General features: G+C 48.3%; 1 protein-coding gene across 2 annotated transcripts in view; it reads left to right on the top strand.

Moving 5' to 3' along the window:
• RIMBP2 (RIMS binding protein 2) overlaps window positions 1-21,265 on the top strand; it is a 1,257,287-nt gene that overhangs the window by 530,717 nt on the left and 705,305 nt on the right. The window lies entirely within an intron of this gene.

The raw sequence follows: 21,265 nt of genomic DNA on the forward strand, positions 1-21,265 counted from the left end.
GGTACCCAGGGCATGGGGTACTAAGGGTTGGCCCCTGAGGGCAGCAGCACAGATTGTGCCATCCTCTAGGGCCATGCATCCAGAAGCACCAAGCACTGCCATTGCAGGCTGAGTGTCCTGGTGCAATCCTAAAATAGCAAACTCAACATGGCACACAGCCTGTGTGCCCTGTCCACTACACGCTGCAAGCAATATAGGTAAGTCACCCCTGGCAGGCCTTCCAGACAGGGTGCACTATAATGCATGTGTGGACATAGGTGCATGAGCAATATGCCCCCACTGTGTCCTTGCTAAACCTGGGACATAGTAAGTGTACAGAGCAGCCATTTTAAGTACATGTGCTGGGCACTGGTCAGTATGAGTTTACCAGCTACAGAATGGCCACTCTGAACCCTGGGCTGTTTGATATCCAACAACTCAGAAAGATAACTCCAAACTGGTACCAGTCTTGGATTCATTATAAAATGTACCCAGGGGGTCACCTTAGAGGTGCCCCTTGCAAAAGCTAACTACCCTGGCATGGTTGCCAGTCACAACCAGCCTGCCACTGCCAGACACATTCTGAGCAACTGCGGTGAGAGATCCTGCTCTCTGGGACTCAGAACAAAGCCCTTCCTGGGTGGAGATGCTAACACCCCTTTTGTCAGGAATGTGCAGTACCCTTCTAGCGAGCTTGAAAGGCATTACTGCCCTTGAAACATGACCCCCAAGCCTGCTGCTAGTAGCAGATGGCAACTCCTGTTACAAACCCCACTTTTGGCAGGAGCAACGGCGGGAAACCAGACAAAGGACAGGAGGAGTGATCAGTCCTGGCTTGCACCACCCCTAAGGTGATGCATGCAGGGTGACCTCTCTGTTTCATTTTCCAAATCTTGAATGGAAAAAAAATAGCCAATCAGGTGTAGGGAAGTGAACTCTGCCCACAGGAAGTGGTCACTTAATGGGTGTTGCCACTCTAAGGTAGATTACCCATTGGTGACTACTAGGTACCCCCTAAAATGCCCACTAAATACAGCATTTAGCGGGCTTCCCTAGACCAAGAAATCAGATTCTAAGGACGCAAGAAGACCAGCAACAAAAAAGACCCAAGGCACAAGAACTGAGGACCAGCTGCACAAAGAAAGGTACAAAACACTGCCTGCTGCACCCAGGACTCCACAATCACCACTGAGGGGTTGTTTGGACATTGGAAGAACTCTAGAATCCCCCAGAGGACCCCCATTCTTTGACAATTAACTAAGATCTTCCTCCAGAGTGAAGGCATCAATCTACAGCAACAAGGAACCAACAAGCCAGTGAGGTCCACTTCACAGACTGGCTCCTGACTGCCGTACCGGGCACTGCAGATAGACCACGAGGATAAACCATGTCAGTGTGCCAATTTTGGTGGCACTGTGCCCTCCATCAGCCAAACCACACCATTGCTTTAGATAGTGGTCACCTCAAATCTGACACCAAGAAAGACAGTCTATTCCTAACTGTAAAGAGACCAGGAGGAAGCCCCAGTCGAGGGAAAGCATCAGGACCTCCCACCATAGTGCCCCTGCTAACCTGCAAGCAACCTTCAAAGTGACCTACCTCCTGCTTCCAAAAGCATCTTTGTGCAGAGCTCCTGGTTCACCTATTCGCTCTGCACCTGGCCGCCCTGTGCCCTCCACTGAAGATCTGGCTGTGTTTTAAGGGTCCCCCATCCCTTGTGAACTCGACACTCCAAGAGGACCCACCGGACTTACCTTTAAGGACCTTTTTCCAAGTGGTCCTCCCAGTGGCCTCTCACCAGCTCCAACGACTTTCTGCAGCTGCTCCCGCCAAAACCGAGAGCGGTCCAAACTTCTCCAGCTGGTCTGTAGGGCCCATTGATGACCTCAACTTACCTGCAAAAGGAGACATTGGTAAACACATTGCCTGATTTTATGTGTATTTTCAAAGTATTTTCTCCATTGATTCCTACGAAGCGTAATTACGCACAAAAGACTATTTTTATTAAACTTCAAAAAATCATAACTTAAAAAGTACTTATCGGATTTTGATGATCTTGGTCTTGAAATTTTTTATAAAACCTGAAGTATTTTTGTAAATTGGTCTTAAGTTATTCTTTTGAGTGTGTGTTTTGCTTTATTGATACTGTGAGTACCACAAATGCTTTGTACTTCTCCAAGATTGGCCTAACGGCTCGACTAAGCTACCATAAAAATTAGAGCATTAGGTGGTCTAGTTTTTACCTCTGTAAACCAGCATGTGGTTGTCCGGGCCTTCTGCACAGTGTGCCTAGTTTTACACACTACATAGAGGGCCAGCCTCCTACAGGCTTTAACTCTTGGCTAGCTTGCACTCTTTGAAGGCTGTCTTCAAGTCTTGGTCCCTTGCAGTCTTTGCCAGTCTGTCTTTAATTCTTGGCTTGCCTGCACTCTTTTCTCTTCAGTTTTCAAGCCTTGGCTAGCTTGCAGTCTTTTCCAGGTACCCTTGAATTCTTGGCTCGCTTGCAGTTTTTACGTTTTGCCTCACTTCATCCCTTCTCAGGCATCCTTTTAGTGTTGGCTGCATTGCATTCTTTCCCTTGTAGTTTGCAAGACTTGGCTTGTTTTGCAGTCTTTAGCAGGGAGTATGTAATTGTTGGCTTGCTTGCAGTCGTTTACAGCCTGACTAAGTCTTGGCTCACTTGCAGTCTCTTACTGGCAATATTTAAGTCTTGGCTTGCTTGCAGTCTCTTACAGGCGGTATTTAAGTCTTGGCTCGTTTGCGGTCCCTTACAGGCGGTATTCAAGTCTTGGCTCGCTTGCAGTCTCTTACAGGCGGTATTCAAGTCTTGGCTCGCTTGCAGTCTCTTACAGGCGGTATTCAAGTCTTGGCTCGCTTGCAGTCTCTTACAGGCGGTATTCAAGTCTTGGCTTGCTTGCAGTCTCTTACAGGTGGTATTTAGTCTTGGCTCACTTGCAGTCTCTTACAGGCGGTATTTAAGTCTTGGCTCGCTTGCAGTCTCTTACAGGCGGTATTCAAGTCTTGGCTTGCTTGCAGTTTCTTACAGGCGGTATTTAAGTCTTGGCTCGCTTGATGTCTCTTGCAGATGGTATTTAAGTCTTGGCTTGTTTGCAGTATCTTACAGGTGGTATTTAAGTCTTGGCTCGCTTGCAGTCTCTTACAGGTGGTATTTAAGTCTTGGCTCGCTTGCAGTCTTTCCTGGGATCCTTTGAGCCCTGGCTCACGTGCATAGTGCCCACTGCTGGTTGCTTGCAAAGGCTGAGCGTGGCATGAATATAGGATTCTATCTAGTAGCCTTGAATTCTTGGCTCACTTACAGTCTCTAACAGACAGTATTTAAGTCTTGGCTCGCTTGCAGTCTCTTACAGGTGGTATTTAAGTCTTGGCTCGCTTGCAGTTTCTTACAGGCGGTATTTAAGTCTTGGCTCGCTTGCAGTCTCTTACAGGCGGTATTTAAGTCTTGGCTCGCTTGCGGTCTCTTACAGGCGGTATTTAAGTCTTGGCTCGCTTGCGGTCTCTTACAGGCGGTATTTAAGTCTTGGCTCGCTTGCGGTCTCTTACAGGCGGTATTTAAGTCTTGGCTCGCTTGCAGTTTCTTACAGGTGGTATTTAAGTCTTGGCTCGCTTGCGGTCTCTTACAGGCGGTATTTAAGTATTGGCTCGCTTGCAGTTTCTTACAGGCGGTATTTAAGTCTTGGCTCGCTTGCAGTTTCTTACAGGCGGTATTTAAGTCTTGGCTCGCTTGCAGTCTCTTACAGGCGGTATTTAAGTCTTGGCTCGCTTGCAGTTTCTTACAGGTGGTATTTAAGTCTTGGCTCGCTTGCGGTCTCTTACAGGCGGTATTTAAGTCTTGGCTCGCTTGCAGTTTCTTACAGGTGGTATTTAAGTCTTGGCTCGCTTGCGGTCTCTTACAGGCGGTATTTAAGTCTTGGCTCGCTTGCAGTCTCTTACAGGCGGTATTTAAGTCTTGGCTCGCTTGCAGTCTTTCCCTGGGATCCTTTGAGCCCTGGCTCACGTGCATAGTGCCCACTGCTGGTTGCTTGCAAAGGCTGAGCGCGGCGGGAATAGAGGACTCGATCTGGTCCTGGAGATCCTCTCTTGCTAATAGAAGTGCCCACCCCCTCCCCCGTCTCTCTCTCTCTCTAACTCTCTCTCTCCCTCTCCCTCTCCCTCCAGTTGTTAATGCATCATCCAGAGCAGGCCACTCACATTAAAAAGAAATTCAATATTGATCTGACTTGTAAGGCATTAATTTGCTGAACAGTCGGTGGGTAGAGCGGGCTCCCCTTAAAGGGGCAGTAGTGGTGGGTGAGAGAGCATATTTGCTTCAGGGTCTCTCCTAACAGGAGGGCTTCATTCATATTCGGGTGCACTCATAAGGCTTGTCTCACATGGTGGCCGCCCCCTGCGGTTGCAGAGCAGGGATGCCATGGGCCCTAGTGCAAGCTTGGAAAAAGTATTTTTGACTGCTGTTGGTAATAAAACACGGTAAATATCAGGGCCCAGTGGCCTCTTCAGGGCTCTGGGTCCCGGTGCCACTGCACCTACTGCACCAGTGGTACCTACACCCTTGATGGAAGAGTGAGATGGACGACGGACAGGTGCATTGCTCTGATCAGGCCCCGGTGGTTCTGGGCATCTCTGTGATGGGGGGGGGGGGGGGCAGAAGAGTTTTCAGTGAGCAGGGTTCTGCCCTGACTCGGATCCAGCACCAATTACAACCGGACTTTGAAACGGGTCAATATCCGGCCATATATTCCTGTCCCTGACTTTACAGGTAAAAACAGTGATGGGCTTCTCAACAATGACCTTAAAACCCTTTAGGTAATCCAGGTCAGCTTAAACTGCTTATATTCCATATGTTCATCGTCCATTCCCTATGATTTTTTGCTTTTTCCAGATGTGTGTCTGTAGTTTCTATTTCATGCACAGTAAGGATTCCGGAATGGTGCTCGCTGTGACCTCAGTCGCCTCTAGGTTTCGGGTTGTGAGTGAGTGCTTCACACAGTACCTGTCGACGGGTCACAGAGGCCCTCAGTCTGTAGGGGCGGTCAGTCCTCGGCCTCTCTGCAGAGTGCACAGAGCGATGGTCACATGTGTGCCATATGAAGGAGCTGCACAGCCATCAACATATGGACAGCACCAAAGGGCAAGAAAATGTAGTGCTTAGAGGTGAGTGGGTAGGGTGTGGGGGGGTGGAGAGAAGGAGATGAATGGAAGCGCACGCAGGGGAGAGTGAAACGAATGGTGCTGAAGAGGAAAGAGCTGATGTGTGAGGTTTGCAGATGAAGGCTTTCAGAGAGATGTGGGGAGGAAATGTGTCTAACAGAATGAGAGATTGTTGAGGAAGGGGGTGTAAAGGGGAGGACTGATTATCTCTACCCCTTCCTGAGACCTTAGCAATGTTTCATGCACAGTCTCATTCTCAAAAGTGGAACATTTTCAGTTGCCCCAGTGTGTCCTCAGGCCTGATGGGCGTAGAGGCACCTGGAGCCCTATCACACACAGCGCCCTGTGGGTGCGGTGGGCCTGTGCGCCCACTTTTGTGCACCCCCGGGGCACTATGGTATCACAGAGACGCTGGAAAGGCTTGTGCGGCTCCTTCTGTAATACTGATAGCGCTGACGCACATCTAGCGCCGGTGGTGTCATGGCGGCGTGGTCCTCATTTGCATGGGGGTGTCATGAGGGCGTGGTCCTCATTTACATGGGGGTGTCATGAGGGCGTGGTCCTCATTTACATGGGGGCGTGGTCCCATGTAAATAAGGGAATCGCTTCGACCCTATGCATATTGTGAATGTGGACACAGGCAAACATACCACAAAAAGGCATCAGACTGTCAGTGCGCCCCATAAGGACAGCCCTCTTGAGGTGGAAGGGGTTCCCATGGATCCCCGACACATCCACCTGCAAGTGGGTGCAGTCACTCACTGCGCCCGGATCTCTGTCCCCTCCTTAAAGTGCGAAGCCGCCTGCACAGAGAAATGGAGTGCGGCTTTGAAGCAGTCGCTCAGTTTTTCAGTGAATGAGCTCACAGGCTCATTCCTTGTAATAAGTGGCACTATCCTGGTCTGCGCCAGATCTCTGTTTTGAAAGGTGCACCGTGGCGCAAACAGGGGCAGCGCCCCCCAGGTATAATGCGGGTCCTGGTGTCTCATCGGAGCAGACTGAAGTGCTGCTACTAGGCCAGGCCATCCCGGGATGGGGGCGTGCAGACCAATGCCACTGGAAGGCGGGCTTCTCCCACATCCCTCGGTGTCCACGACCTTCCGCGAGGCTCCAGATCATCGCGCATTGAGGGTGTTAAGCACCAGCAAAGCACTAGTGTCTCACCAACACTCTCCAAACTGGCGCTGTGTAGATAAGTACATGGATTACTAGAGGAAGCAGCATGAGCCTGACCTAGCAGTCCTGACAGCCAGTGCTCCAAGGACACGAGAGCTGGGCAAAGGAGACCACTAGTGGTGGAACAGTGAGTATACGTGGCACACACTCGGACCAGGAGACCACTAATGGTGGAACTGTGAGTATACGTGGCACACACTCGGACAAGGAGACCACTGAAGGTGGAACAGCGAGTATACGTGGCACACACCGGGACAAGGAGACCACTAATGGTGGAACTGAGAGTATAAGTGGCACACACTCGGACAAGGAGACCACTGAAGGTGGAACAGCGAGTATACGTGGCACACACCGGGACAAGGAGACCACTAATGGTGGAACTGAGAGTATAAGTGGCACACACCGGGACAAGGAGACCACTAATAGTGGAACTATGTGTACACTCTGGGCAAGGAGTCCACTAATGGTGGAACTATGTGTACACACTGGGCAAGGAGACCACTAGTGGTGGAACTGTGTGTTCACATTGCACACACTGGGCAAGGAGACCACTAATGGTGGAACTGCGAGTATACGTGGCACACACTCGAACAAGTAGACTACTAATGGTGGAACTGTGAGTATACGTGGCACACACTTGGACAAGGAGACCACTAAAAGCGGGCAGCAACTATATATGGCACACGTCGGAACAAGGGCAGCACTCATGGTGCAACAGCAAGTATACGTGGCACATGCTGAGGTAAGAAGCCCACTAATGGAACAGCGAGTATATGTGGCACACACTGAGAGAAGGAGACCATTAATGGTGGAACAGGGAGTATACGTGGCACACCTGGACAAGGAGACCACAAATAGTGGAACAGCAAGTATACGTGGCACATGCTGAGGTAAGGAGACCACCAATGGTGGAACAGCAAGTATACTGGCACACACTGGGACAAGGAGACCAGCAATAGCGGAACAGCGAGTATATGTGGCACACACCGGGACAAGGAGACCACTAATCGTGGACCAGCAACCATACTCTGTACATGCTGAGGTAAGGATACTACTAATGGAACAGTGAGTATACGTGGCACCCACTGAGAGAAGGAGACCATTAATGGTGGAACAGGGAGTATACGTGGCACACAGCGGGACAAGTAGACCACTAATGGCGTAACAGCGAGTATAGGTGGCACACACTGGACAAGGAGACCACTAATGGTGAACAGTAGATGTACTTGTCACACGCAGAGGCAAGGAGACCACTAATGGTGGAACAGGGAGTATACGTGGCACACACTGAGGTAAAGAGACAGCTAATGGTGGACCAGTAAGTATACATGGCACTCACTGGGACTAGGAGACACTAATGGTGCAACAGCAGGTACACGTGGCACACACTGAGACAAAGAGCTCACTAATGGTGGAACAGCGAGTATACGTGGCAAACACTAGGACCAAGATCCCACTAATTGTGGAACAACAAGAATACGTGGAAAACACTGAGATAAGTATTTCTACCCTGAAGTAGGCATCGGTCTCAGCAGTGTGCAAACCCTGAAGTAAGCATGTTTCTCCGCAGTGTGCATACTCTGAAGTAGGCATCGGTCTGTGCAGTATGCATACTATGAAGTAGGTGTGTTGCTTCGCAGTGTGCATACCCTGAGGTAGGCATCTTTTCCGCAGTGTCAATACCCTGAAGTAGGTATGTTTCTCCGCAGTGTGCATACCCTGAAGTAGGTGTGTTTCTCCGCAGTGTCCATACCCTGAAGTAGGTGTGTTGCTTCGCAGTGTGCATACCCTGAGGTAGGCATGTTGCTCCGCAGTGTGCACACCCTGAAGTTGGCATCAGTCTCTGCAGTGTGCACACCCTGAAGTAGGGATCGGTCTGTGCAGTGTGCACACCCTGAGGTAGGTATCGGTCTCTGCAGTGTGCATACTCTGATGTAGGCATCTTTCTCCGCAGTGTGCATACCCTGAAGTAGGCGTGTTTCTCCTCAGTGTGCATACCCTGAAGTAGGCGTGTTTCTCCTCAGTGTGCATACCCTGAAGTAGCCGTGTTTCTCCTCAGCGTCCATACCCTGAAGTAGGCGTGTTTCTCCTGTGTCCATACCCTGAAATAGGCGTGTTTCTCCTCAGTGTCCATACCCTGAAGTAGGCGTGTTTCTACTCAGTGTCCATACCCTGAAGTAGGCATGTTTCTCCTCAGTGTCCATACCCTGAAGTAGGCGTGTTTCTCCTCAGTGTCCATACCCTGGAGTAGGCGTATTTCTACTCAGTGTCCATACCCTGAAGTAGGCGTGTTTCTCCTCAGTGTCCATACCCTGGAGTAGGCGTGTTTCTCCACAGTGTGCATACCCTGGAGTAGGTGTGTTGCTCCGCAGTGTGCATACCCTGAAGTAGGCATGTTTCTCTGCAGTGTGCATACCCTGAAGTTTGCATCTTTCTACGCAGTGTGCATACCCTAAAGTAGGCATCTTTCTCCGCTGTGTGCATACTCTGAAGTTTGCATCTTTCTACGCAGTGTGCATACCCTGAAGTAGGCATCGGGCTCTGCATTAGGCCTGATGTGTAGTGTGACTGTGACACTGACACCCGTGTGTCCCCTGTTAGCCCTTCGCCCCACGCTCCTCTGCCCATCGGTGACACCAGAGCGTGATAACTCTGCAAACAGTGGCCATCATCCCGTTGCCATGGACACCGCTTCACTGGCCGCAGGCCCAGGTACTGCGGGTGTATCTGGACCACACCAGATGCTGGCCCAGGCGGACTGCCTGCCCGGCTGCCCTTGGCACATCCGCTCCTACGACCCTGTGGCACGGTTACCTTAGCAACGGATGATTGACGGCGCCACCGCTTGGCAACGTGCGTGTAATACGTTGTCGTGTATCACGGCTACCTTGGAAACACCCAGGTAAATTACGAGAAATGACAGCAGCACCTTTCCGGGGGCTGTCCCGTGCTCCAGATACCCAGTTACCATGGCAACGTACAGGTAAGGGGCAGCACCCCTGTGCCCCCCCCCATGTGCCCAGTTACCATGGCAACGTATAGGTAAGCGGCAGCATCGCTGCTCCCCCCCCCCACCATATACCTGATTGCCCTGGCAACATACAGGTAAGGGGCAGCACCCCTGCTCCCACCCCCCCCCCCATCTGCCTGTTTAACTGGGCAAGAGCTCTAGTTACTCTGTAGGTTTCCCATCTCGTCTTTCCTTCAGCCCGAGAGTTACATACAGGAAGGTGGTGAAAGAATGAGGGTGAGGTCATCGGGGTCAGAGGGCTCGTGATGTCACTTCCACTACAAGGGACATTTTGACTGAATGACCGCGCTGCCCTCCTCTGCCCGCCCTTACCTGTCCGTAAAAGTCGGACTGTGGACACGTGGTGCCCCAGCCATCTACAGCTCACTGGCGGCCACAAACTTTATCACTAGTGGTATCCTTTATCCGGTTCACTACTGTAATTACAGTAATCCAAATCCAATGGTACCCTCTCCATTAATTAATATTAATAATATTGTTTTGCTGTAATGTGCCTGAATGGTAAAAACAGGTATATAATAATGTAAGTACACCTGTCTGTTGGGAACCACCCACACTGTTCCATTTAAATTACATGCAGGGGTTACATTTACTAAATGTTACACATTTTCATTGCCACCACATGGCCACCACATTTAGGCACGGTATGGAGAAAAGTCACACGCACAGCCATCGAGCCCTGTGCCAGAAGGATCCACACCAGATGTCTTCAAAATGCGGGCGTGCTGTGCTTAATTTGAGCCAGTGCTTTCCAGTACTCAGCACTGGCACTTAATTGTCAACACCAGCGCTTGTGACAGTCCACCACAAGGTGGCGCTATCTGGTTAATTTAGAGATGACCACAACAAAACATAATTAAATAATTCAGTATACATGAAAAATGACCATTCCCTGCAGCTCAAGCCATTCTTATAGCTTTGGGGACCTGGAATAGCCCGAATGGTCACGCTTGTAGGGCTTTGATGGTCAGTAGTCGTGTTGGTACTATCATTGGCAGCATGACAGGGGCAATGTGTGGTGCGGGCTGCAGTAGCCTCCTGACCATAGCCGGGGCACTTCATTTTTTACAAATTAAACACTGGGGGTGCGCCCCGAGGGTCCATGACTACATTCCCAGGGGGTGCAAATGCGTCTGCACGGACTTGTAAACGAAGATGGCCTGGAAACAACACCTTGTTTACTTGGCTTGTTGTACGCAGAGGTTGACGTGCATGAAAAGCGTGAAACTGTCCTGAGTGAGTGCCCTGGGACACAGTCAGTCAGAGGGGTGGCAGGGTCAAAGATGTGGCTAAAAAATGGAAACCTTTCAGTAATTCTTTTTTTTTTCACTTTCAGAAAACTAGGTATAAAGAATGCACTCACCTTAAATGAAAAGTAAATGCAAACTGAACTAATCGGTGAAACATGTGCTCTTTGTCAGTTAGCGAATGCAGTCGGTGTAAATACCTCTGCGTAACCAGAGAGTCACAGAACTGAATCTTGGTTGGCGCACTGGGGAACAGTGACTTGTGAATTGATAGTGCTACAAGGTCCCAGCTTGTGGCAAAAAGCACTGCACATATGTAAATCATTAATATCTATAGAATTTAGTGAACTCTCGACAGATACGGGCAGTAAATTGGGCAGGGAGCTCCGGAACACACACACAGACCCTAGATTAAATAACATTGCGTCACACTAAACGATATTTATTGTACGAGCAAGGGGTAAGAGATACTGCGCAGTGGGAAAGGAGGCCTGGTTCCGTGGTGGACTCTACCCAGGGGTGTGGAATTTATTAAAATATCTACTTGTCCAGGGGACAGGTTGCTTCTCAAATCTACTTGTCCTGTAAAAAGATCTACTTGTCCCTTTGGTGCCATGTAGTGTGGCGACAAGTTATGGCAGCAATTAATAGCCTCTCTGATTATGCCAGGGCTACTACCATAGTAGGGCTTGAATACTTGGAGTTTCAATCCCTACTGTAGCAATTTCCTTATTTTGCCACCTTTCCGCAGATCTGCATACTGGGGCTGGAGGAAGCAGTAAGCAATAGTTCCAGGGCTGGAATGCCTTTGAGTCTGCAAACCTACTAACCTGCATGTTTTAAAGATTTTTACCAGCTTCTCTCTAATATTTTCCCATAAAAGGAAAGGTTGGACATTTACTCCTGACAATGGCAGAATTAGAACTTCTTCCAGGGTTGGGAAGAAAGTGGCTGGAGGGAAAATGAACTTGCAAATGCTCAATAGATTTTCAAATGAGCAAATCTACACATCGTATTTACCCACGCTAAAATACAGTTCACGAATATTTTATAGGGGTACGACATATACCATGGGTGCACTTTTGTGACTTTCTTTAAGAATTTGGGGCCACAAGTAGGTAGGTTCAGATTTGTGACCTGCAAATTGCGAGTCGCAAATCCGAATGTAGGATGGTGTCCTTGACACCATCTGTGATTCGCAAGGGCTTCGCAAATGCCCACATCATGAATAATCATGAGGTGGCTCGTAATTTGCGACCCCCTCACGAATGGTGGCCTGCTGGAGACAGCAGACCACCATGTCTGTGACTGCTTTTCAATAAAGCAGTTTTTTTTTTGTAATGCAGCCCGTTTTCCTTAAAGGAAAACGAGATGCATAACAAAAACGAAAAATGAAACGTTTTCGTTTCATTTTTTCAGAGCAGGCAGTGGTCCACAGGACCACTGCCTGCTCTGAAAAAATGTTTACAGTGACATTCACAATGGGAAAGGGGTCCCAAGGGGATCCCTTCCCTTTTGCGAAAGTGTTAGCACCCATTTGAAATGGGTGCAAACTGCGATTGGTTTGCGCCCGCGTTCGCGGTCACAAAACAATCCTACATTGCACTGCGAGTTGCAATTAGGAAGGGAACACCCCTTACTAATTGCGAGTCGCAAACCCGTTTTGTGATTCGGTAACCAGGTTACTGAATCGCAAAACTGGGGTTGTGCATCGCAATGTGCTTTTTGCACGTCGCAAACAGCGAAAGTCGCTGTTTGCGACGTGCAAAAAGCTACCTACATGTGGGTCTTGGTCCCTAATTAGGTCTGGTGTTAACAAAGACATTTTGTTTTTATTAAACTTCTATTTCTCTCTCTTTCGGCTGGCTTTACTGTGAGTGATCGCATTCTGCTCTTCCACAAGGAGCGTATTGCCACACAAAGTAGTTTTGTTCAGTGTCAGGAACTACTGTGGCAATCAGTGACGTAACGAAACTGGAGGGTGCCCCTTTGCAAAGAACATGGAGGAGCCCCCTCTCCAGACTCACTCAGGGCAGGTGCTGTGCTGACGGGGCCCCCTGGAGGGCGGCTGCGGGGCCTTTGTTATGCCGCTGGTGGCAACGTGTGCTTTAAGAGTTCAAAAACTTTTTGGGGGGGTTTTGCCAATGTTTGTTACAATGTTGAGGGCCTGGTAGCTCCCACAACAATAAAGTGTTACAAAAGCCATGTCAAGACACGCATTGATGGAACTAAAAGACTTATAAAAATATGTCAGATCAGTTGGTTTTGTCAGTGTTTGTTTATTTTCATGCTTCCCATAATCGTGTTGAAAATGGTTACACTGATTTTCCATTAGAAATATTTTTGGGAAATACTAGCATGCATCAACACATTTTACTAAATGACACTTCATTTGCATATAATCAGAGAGCATTCTGGGAGCATTATACTTAGCCTCTTAGCCTAAACTTTTCAAACATGTGTGTACACGTTTTTTTTTTTTTGTACTGGAACCAACGTCAGTAGTGAAGTGTGACCTTAAAACATTTATTTACAGCACGCACCCTAATAATGAAGGCTTTCAAATAATGAACCATAAATACAAGTTCGAACAGCATTATCCTTTGGAAACACATTACCTCAACTGCAGAGAGTTCAACTCTCTGTAAACAGGCAGCCAAAGGGTTTGTGCTGCAGGGGGTTGGGCCTACTTGTCCCAAGGACAAAGTAAACATAAAAACTTGTTGCCCTTGACCCCAAACAAGATGTCCATAGGAATTCCACATCCCTGCTACCGTAAAGCGATCAGCCCTGGCACCCTCATGAAGTGTCCCACCCCAAGGACAAACTAAAGGGCAGAGTTCTCCCACACTCAGACAAACAAACACTAAGGAGACACTTTCCCTCCCGCAGAACCACAATTACTCCTTACATCTCTCCCCCTCTCCTTCACCACATTTCATGAAGATCTTTATACAGTTCGGGATGCTACCAGGACCAGCTGGTTTGCTCCCCACCCGACGTCAGCCAGCCTCTCAGATCCTCCTACGCTGTCCACACCCCCGTTATGTTCCGAGTAGTATTTTCTTTCCTTTCCTTCTCTTCTTAACCTTTCTTGTTTTGGACCATTGGACAATATATTATCGTGTCATTTTGGTAAACGCCAATGGCGTTGATTGTATATGATATTTGTGGTTATCTCAATTAATAAAGAGATTTAAAAAAAAAAATCTATAGAATTTAGTGATAAGTAATCAGACTAGACCTAGAAGCATTTTTATAATAATCCATTGAAAGAACACACTCCAGAACTCAAGTGGTAACACCCTTACATTATCTCACAAGAATGAATCCTTGTCACTGTGGCGTGCCAAGAACTCCATCAGTTAAAGCCTCCACTGGCTCCCCAGCAGCCTTGGGGCCTGATTTAGATGTTGGCGGACGATGACAAATATCCTGTCCACAAAAAGTCTAAATCCCATTATATCCAATTGGGCTTTAGATTTCGGTGGATAGGATATCCATCACCATTGTGACGGAGTAACTTGTCTGCCAACATCTAAATCAGGCTCTTAGTTTGGTGCATATTCAATTGCACAGGGTCGAGAAGTATGAGGGGCCAGCTAATCCCAAACCCCCTGGAATTATGAAGCAGGGGAGGACCAAATCATGTGGCCGGGTTATCTAATTTATACAGCAAGAAAAGGAAAATTATGTGGCGTAATGCAGTGCGTTTTGTGATAGAATTACTTGATTTTTTTGTAATTTTTAGATTTTCTTACAGTGTTGAGGCATAAGTTTCACTTCATTAATACCAGTTCAACACCTATATGTAGCAGTAAGCCATAGAAAGGTGACCAGTCAACTGACCAGTTAACCATTATGAAGAACCTACTACTGGACAGCAACACATCACCATGAGTTTAGTAACTATTCATCCATTTAAAATAGAAGCATTTTTTTTATTAAAATCTGCAGATTACGCAGCAGATGATGGATTATGTGCCATGAATGGTAAATCCATAATAATGCAGAAAACACAGTGGCTGCAGATTTGCATAATTAGAGTGGCCCCAACAGCACAGTAACTCTGGCTGTGTTACTGTCCATCCTTGGGTGCACGAGGGGCCAGTGCACACCTGCTGCGCCAACGCCCCATGGGAGGATAACACCGAAGCGGGAGACATCTTAGTTTGGGTATCAGAGAGATGGCGTGGAGCGAAAGGGGAAAATGGGGCATGTTTTTAACAAAGAAGAGAGGAACCTGCTGACTTCACAAGGCAGTAGCCATCATTAGTGAAGCCACTGCAGGGCACTGGGACAAGGGGTCTGTAGGAGCCACTGATTCACAGTATGACTCTTTCCCTAAAAAAGGGTGTGTGGGTTAGTTTTCCTTAGTACCGTTAGGATTGAGGGCCCCTTTACTGCAAGAAATGGGGTGGGGTCAGCACATGGGAGCTCATTCATTTTCTAAAACAGAGGAGAGTGGCCTAATGGCGAAAGCTGTTGACTCTGGGACAGAGGAACCAGGTTTACATCCCAGCATCATCTCAACATTCTGGGCAAATCACTTAGGGGTATATTTATGAGCGGTTTGCACAATGCTTGGACCACGCAACGTGGTACATGTGTGGTGCAAATGACAAAGTCATATTTTAAAGCCTTGTTGCAAGGCTTTGAATGATTTCAAAAATATGGAGTAAGGCTATGCAGCGCAAATCGCTGCGTTGCCTCACTCAGCGCAAAGGAGACGTTCCATGGACTTTGCATGGCTGTTCCCACATAGCTCCCATGGTCTTTGATGCATTTCCAGATTTACCAAACCTGGTAAACCTTGGAATGTGCCATAAAGCTACGCCTCCCCAGGACGGGCGTAAGGGGGAGAAATTTATTTTTCTCCTAATTTTTCCTCTTTCTGTGTGTCCTGCCCTCTGCAGCACATATAAAAAGAGGAAAACGCCTCTTAGGATTGTTTTTGTGCAGGAAGGCACCCCTTCCTGCACAAAAACAATCCTGCATGCAACGCAGGGACCGTAGCACCAAGGTGCAAAAGTGCCTGCATTGGCGCTCGGCAGCCAAAAGTGTGTCAGCGCTGGGGCAAAGGACAGGAATGTGCCGCATTGGATAAATACACGCATTCCTGCCCGTTCCCTGTGACTCAGGACAGGTGCCCGGCGTCACAAAACCCACAAATATGGGCCTTAATCTTTGTGTCTAAAAATAATAATAATAATAATCTGGCCTCATGCAGTGTAACTGGTGCTTATGTAAAGTGTTCCTACGCCCTTGGACACAGTCTGCGCTATATAACCCTCCAAAACAAAAATGGAGAGGGAGCCCGTTTGAAGGGCGCAGCGATGAGTGATGATCAGGGACGCCATGGAAGGGTGAAAGAGGCAGTGGAGATAGGCTGCTATTCAGGGTCGCAGTAGTGCAGTAGGTGCAGTTGCACCGGGGCCAAAGAGTGGCAGGGGCTCACAACACCCACACTACGGCACACTTTTTTTGCTCAGTGTTTAGATGAATTTGCCCTCTTATAAGTCTCACATTCATTGTGGACTATGAGATCCAGAAAAAGTATCCCTGAAATGATCTCATAAGCTCCTTCACTACTCTCAGCCCCGCCCTTCGCCCCACTTCTCCAATCTGTGCCATAAAGTTTTGGAGAGGGGGCCAGACCTCGAAACATATGTTTGAGTACCTTTGGTCTGGACGCTAGGGTGCCAGACTCTGCACCAACCTTGCTTAGCGCCCAGAAGTACCAGCCAGTCTGAAGTTCTCCTACTACCCTCATAGCCCAGGCGGCCCTCATTAGAGTGAGCAGATTCGGGGTGCTGTATAAATTACGCATGCGCATGATTCAAATGACCCATTTCAGTTTTCGCCTATTAACTTCCCCTGGCGATATTGACGACCGGTTTGTAGCACTATTTAGAAAGAGCCCCACACTCCCCTTATCACACCACCTAGAAGCACCTTTGTGTGCGCTTCATTGTAGCGCTGTGTGTGCAGCACGTGGTGTATGAAGGAGTTGGGGTCTCCCACAGAATACCAGGGGTGTAGATTGGTCTGTAAGATTGGCGGAAGGGGGGTTGATTGCCAGATTTTCCAACAGTCATACTGGTGTATAGTGTCAAAGTGCATTATACGACAAGCGGGGCACATGAGACGGGCGAAAGGGGCGGTGGAACGGGAGAGAATGCACATTGGTTGCAGTACTAAGAGAGAAAACACAATATTTTGTAAAACAACCAACATTTTTGATGACGTTGAAAGCATAGAGGGCGAGTGTGTGTGTGTGTTTTTGTCTGTGTGTGTGTAAACATCCCTGGTGAAATCCCACAAACATCTCGCCATACCCCACTGAAAACAGCTGTACCCAACTATTTACCAGAAAATACATTTATTGGGGGGGGGTGTGACCCCCGCCCCTAAAGCTGTGCCCCTGCTGTAGGAAAGTACCATCTTGCCTGGCATGTTACCCCAATATTTCACTGTATATATGTTGTTTTAGTTGTATGTGTCACTGGGACCCTGCCAGCCAGGGCCCCAGTGCTCATAAGTGTGCCCTGTATGTGTTACCTGTGTTATGACTAACTGTCTCACTGAGGCTCTGCTATCCAGAACCTCAGTGGTTATGCTCTCTCATTTCTTTCAAATTGTCACTAACAGGCTAGTGACCAATTTCACCAATTTACATTGGCATACTTGAACACCCTTATAATTCCCTAGTATATGGTACTGAGGTACCCAGGGTATTGGGGTTCCAGGAGATCCCTATGGGCTGCAGCATTTCTTTTGCCACCCATAGGGAGCTCTGACAATTCTTACACAGGCCTGCCACTGCAGCCTGAGTGAAATAACGTCCACGTTATTTCACAGCCATTTACCACTGCACTTAAGTAACTTATAAGTCACCTATATGTCTAACCTTTACCTGGTAAAGGTTAGGTGCAAAGTTACTTAGTGTGTGGGCTCCCTGGCACTAGCCAAGGTGCCCCCACATTGTTCAGGGCAAATTCCCCGGACTTTGTGAGTGCGGGGACACGATTACACGCGTGCACTACACATAGGTCAATACCTATGTGTAGCTTCACAATGGTAACTCCGAATATGGCCATGTAACATGTCTATGATCATGGAATTGCCCCCTCTATGCCATCCTGGCATTGTTGGCACAATCCCATGATCCCACAGGTCTGTAGCTCAGACCTGGGTACTGCCAAACTGCCTTTCCCGGGGTTTCACTGCAGCTGCTGCTGCTGCCAACCCCTCAGACAGGTTTCTGCCCTCCTGGGGTCCAGCCAGGCTTGGCCCAGGATGGCAGAACAAAGGACTTCCTCAGAGAGAGGGTGTTACACCCTCTCCCTTTGGAAAAGGGTGTCAGGGCTGGGGAGGAGTAGCCTCCCCCAGCCTCTGGAAATGCTTTCATGGGCACAGATGGTGCCCATTTCTGCATAAGCCAGTCTACACCGGTTCAGGGACCCCTCAGCCCTGCTCTGGCGCGAAACTGGACAAAGGAAAGGTGAGTGACCACTCCCGTGACCTGCACCTCCCCTGGGAGGTGCCCAGAGCTCCTCCAGTGTGCTCCAGATCTCTGCCATCTTGGAAACAGAGGTGCTGCTGGCACACTGGACTGCTCTGAGTGGCCAGGGCCAGCAGGTGACGTCAGAGACTCCTTCTGATAGGCTCCTTCAGGTGTTGCTAGCCTATCTTCTCTCCTAAGTAGCCAACCCCTCTTTTCTGGCTATTTAGGGTCTCTGCTTTGGGGATTTCCTTAGATAACGAATGCAAGAGCTCATCAGAGTTTCTCTGCATCTCTCTCTTCACCTTCTGCCAAGTAATCGACTGCTGACCGCGCTGGAAGCCTGCAAAACTGCAACAAAGTAGCGAAGACGACTACTGCAACTCTGTAACGCTGATCCTGCCGCTTTCTTGACTGTTTTCCTGGTGGTGCATGCTGTGGGGGTAGTCTGCCTCCTCTCTGCACTAGAAGCTCCGAAGAAATCTCCCGTGGGTCGACGGAATCTTCCCCCTGCTACCGCAGGCACCAAAGAACTGCATCACCGGTACTCTGGGTCTCCTCTCAGCACGACGAGCGAGGTCCCTTGAATCCAGCAACTCTGTCCAAGTGACTCCCACAGTCCAGTGACTCTTCAGTCCAAGTTTGGTGGAGGTAAGTCCTTGCCTCCCCACGCCAGACTGCATTGCTGGGAACCGCGACTTTTGCAGCTACTCCGGCCTCTGTGCACTTCCGGCGGAAATCCTTTGTGCACAGCCAAGTCTGGATCCACGGCACTCTAACCTGCATTGCACGATTTTCTAAGTTGTCCTCCGGCGACGTGGGACTCCTTCGTGCGACTTCGGGTGAGCACCGTTTCACTCCTCTTCGTAGTGTCTGTTCCAGCACTTCTGTGGGTGCTGCCTGCTTCTGAGAGGGCTCCTTGTCTTGCTGGGCGCCCCCTCTGTCCCCTGACGCAATTGGCGACATCCTGGACCCTCCTGGGCTACAGCAGCATCCAAAAACGCTAACCGCACGACTTGCAGCTAGCAAGGCTTGTTGGCGGTCTTTCTTCAGGAAAACACTTCTGCACGACTCTCCACGGCGTGGGGCATCCATCCTCCAAAGGGGAAGTCTCTAGCCCTTGTCGTTCCTGCAGAATCCTCAGCTTCTACTGTCCAGTAGCAGCTTCTTTGCACCCACAGCTGGCATTTCCTGGGAATCTGCCCATCTCCGACTTGCTTGTGACTTTTGGACTTGGTCCCCTTGTTCCACAGGTACCCTCGACTGGAAATCCATTGTTGTTGCATTGCTGGTTTGTGTCTTTCCTGCAGAATTCCCCTATCACGACTTCTAGGTCCTTTGGGGAACTTTAGTGCACTTTGCAGTCACTTTTCAGTGTCTTGGGGTGGGCTGTTTTTCTAACCCTAACTGTTTTCTTACAGTCCCAGCGACCCTCTACAAGGTCACATAGGTTTGGGGTCCATTCGTGGTTCGCATTCCACTTTTGGAGTTTATGGTTCGTGTTGCCCCTATCCTTATGTGTCCCCATTGCATCCTATTGTAACTATACATTGTTTGCACTGTTTTCTAATACTATACTGCATATTTTTGGTATTGTGTACATATATCTTGTGTATATTTGCTATCCTCATACTGAGGGTACTGACTGAGATACTTTTGGCATATTGTCATAAAAATAAAGTACCTTTATTTTTAGTATAACTGTGTATTGTGTTTTCTTATGATATTGTGCATATGACACTAGTGGTACTGTAGGAGCTTCACACGTCTCCTAGTTCAGCCTAAGCTGCTCTGCTAAGCTACCATTATCTATCAGCCTATGCTGCTAGACACCCTATACACTAATAAGGGATAACTGGGCCTGGTGCAAGGTGCAAGTACCCCTTGGTACTCACTACAAGCCAGTCCAGCCTCCTACACCTGCATATTACAACTAGGGCACATTACCCTGGTCTGGGCCCCTCGCACCTGTATCTGGGTGCCCTGGCACAGACTCACTCACTCACTCACTATTAGTGCCCTGCTCGTAGAGCCTGCTGGGGTTGCCTCAGCCAGTCAGAATGCGTAGAATGCAGGCATTAAGGGCCCAGTGGCAGGAAGCAGGCAGAGACTGTTTGCATTTCTTTGGGGGCATTAAGATGCCAGGTGCTAATGACCGTGCTGCCCAGATGCTGCCAGGCATTAACAACTATTAACACCTTCAGTGAGGGCGTGAATCACTCTATCATTAGTAGAAGGCAGTAATGCTTAATTAACCCCTTTTATAGAATGGGGTTATGGGTGGATCAAAGCAGGAAGCTTGGACAGGAAAGGCTCCCTGATTTCCGTTTTTACTGATTTGTACAGATAAATCCAGACATGAAACTATTTATTTTCCTGTCTGTATTTATTGTTAAGGTAGACAGAACAGAAATGAGTTTGTTTTTTGAGTGAATCTAAATGCTATCAGCCTTGACTTCAGGCCAATAGCTGAGCAGATCATCAGGTAACAGTATTAAAAAATAAAGGCATTTTAGTGAAAGGCTTAACTTGCAGCATATATGCACAAGTGTGATACTAAAATGTGCATGTTTTCACATAAGTGCACTAATGTCTTATCTTTGGTTGTTCATATCACTGAAACATGTCAGGAATTCAAGCATCAGCGCACATTTATTGGTTAAGTAAATGTGGAAATTTACTATTTTCAGCTTAATCTTTTAACAAAACCCAAACTAAAAATGGATAAATACAGATAAAATGAGCAAAAAATAAATACGGATAAATACTGATAAAATGAGCAAAAAATAAATATTGATAAATACAGAGGGAAATGTCCAAAAAATAAATACGATAAAACCGGGATCCTTAATTACAGGCATTTCCTGTTGTCTGCTGGCATTTTGGGCTCCAAGGCGCGAGGGGGTGCTGGTTCGCCAGTGCTGGGTGGTAATCGCCTGATTGCCCACACCCAGTTGGACATTAACAAATGTTAATAAATGCTGACAATTGAGGACTCCATTGTTGAAGACATCTGGGTCGCATCCTTGGAGCTGGAGAGGTTAATTGCCTTCTGTGGGGCCCATAATTGAAGATTAAGAATAAAGAACCATTAATGCGCTTTACAGAGCGTTAACCACTGTCAGTGCCCGCGAAGAACGCAATAATGCCTAATTGTTT

The sequence above is a fragment of the Pleurodeles waltl genome, chromosome 11 (assembly GCF_031143425.1).
Source record: "Pleurodeles waltl isolate 20211129_DDA chromosome 11, aPleWal1.hap1.20221129, whole genome shotgun sequence".
NCBI lineage: Eukaryota > Metazoa > Chordata > Amphibia > Caudata > Salamandridae > Pleurodeles > Pleurodeles waltl.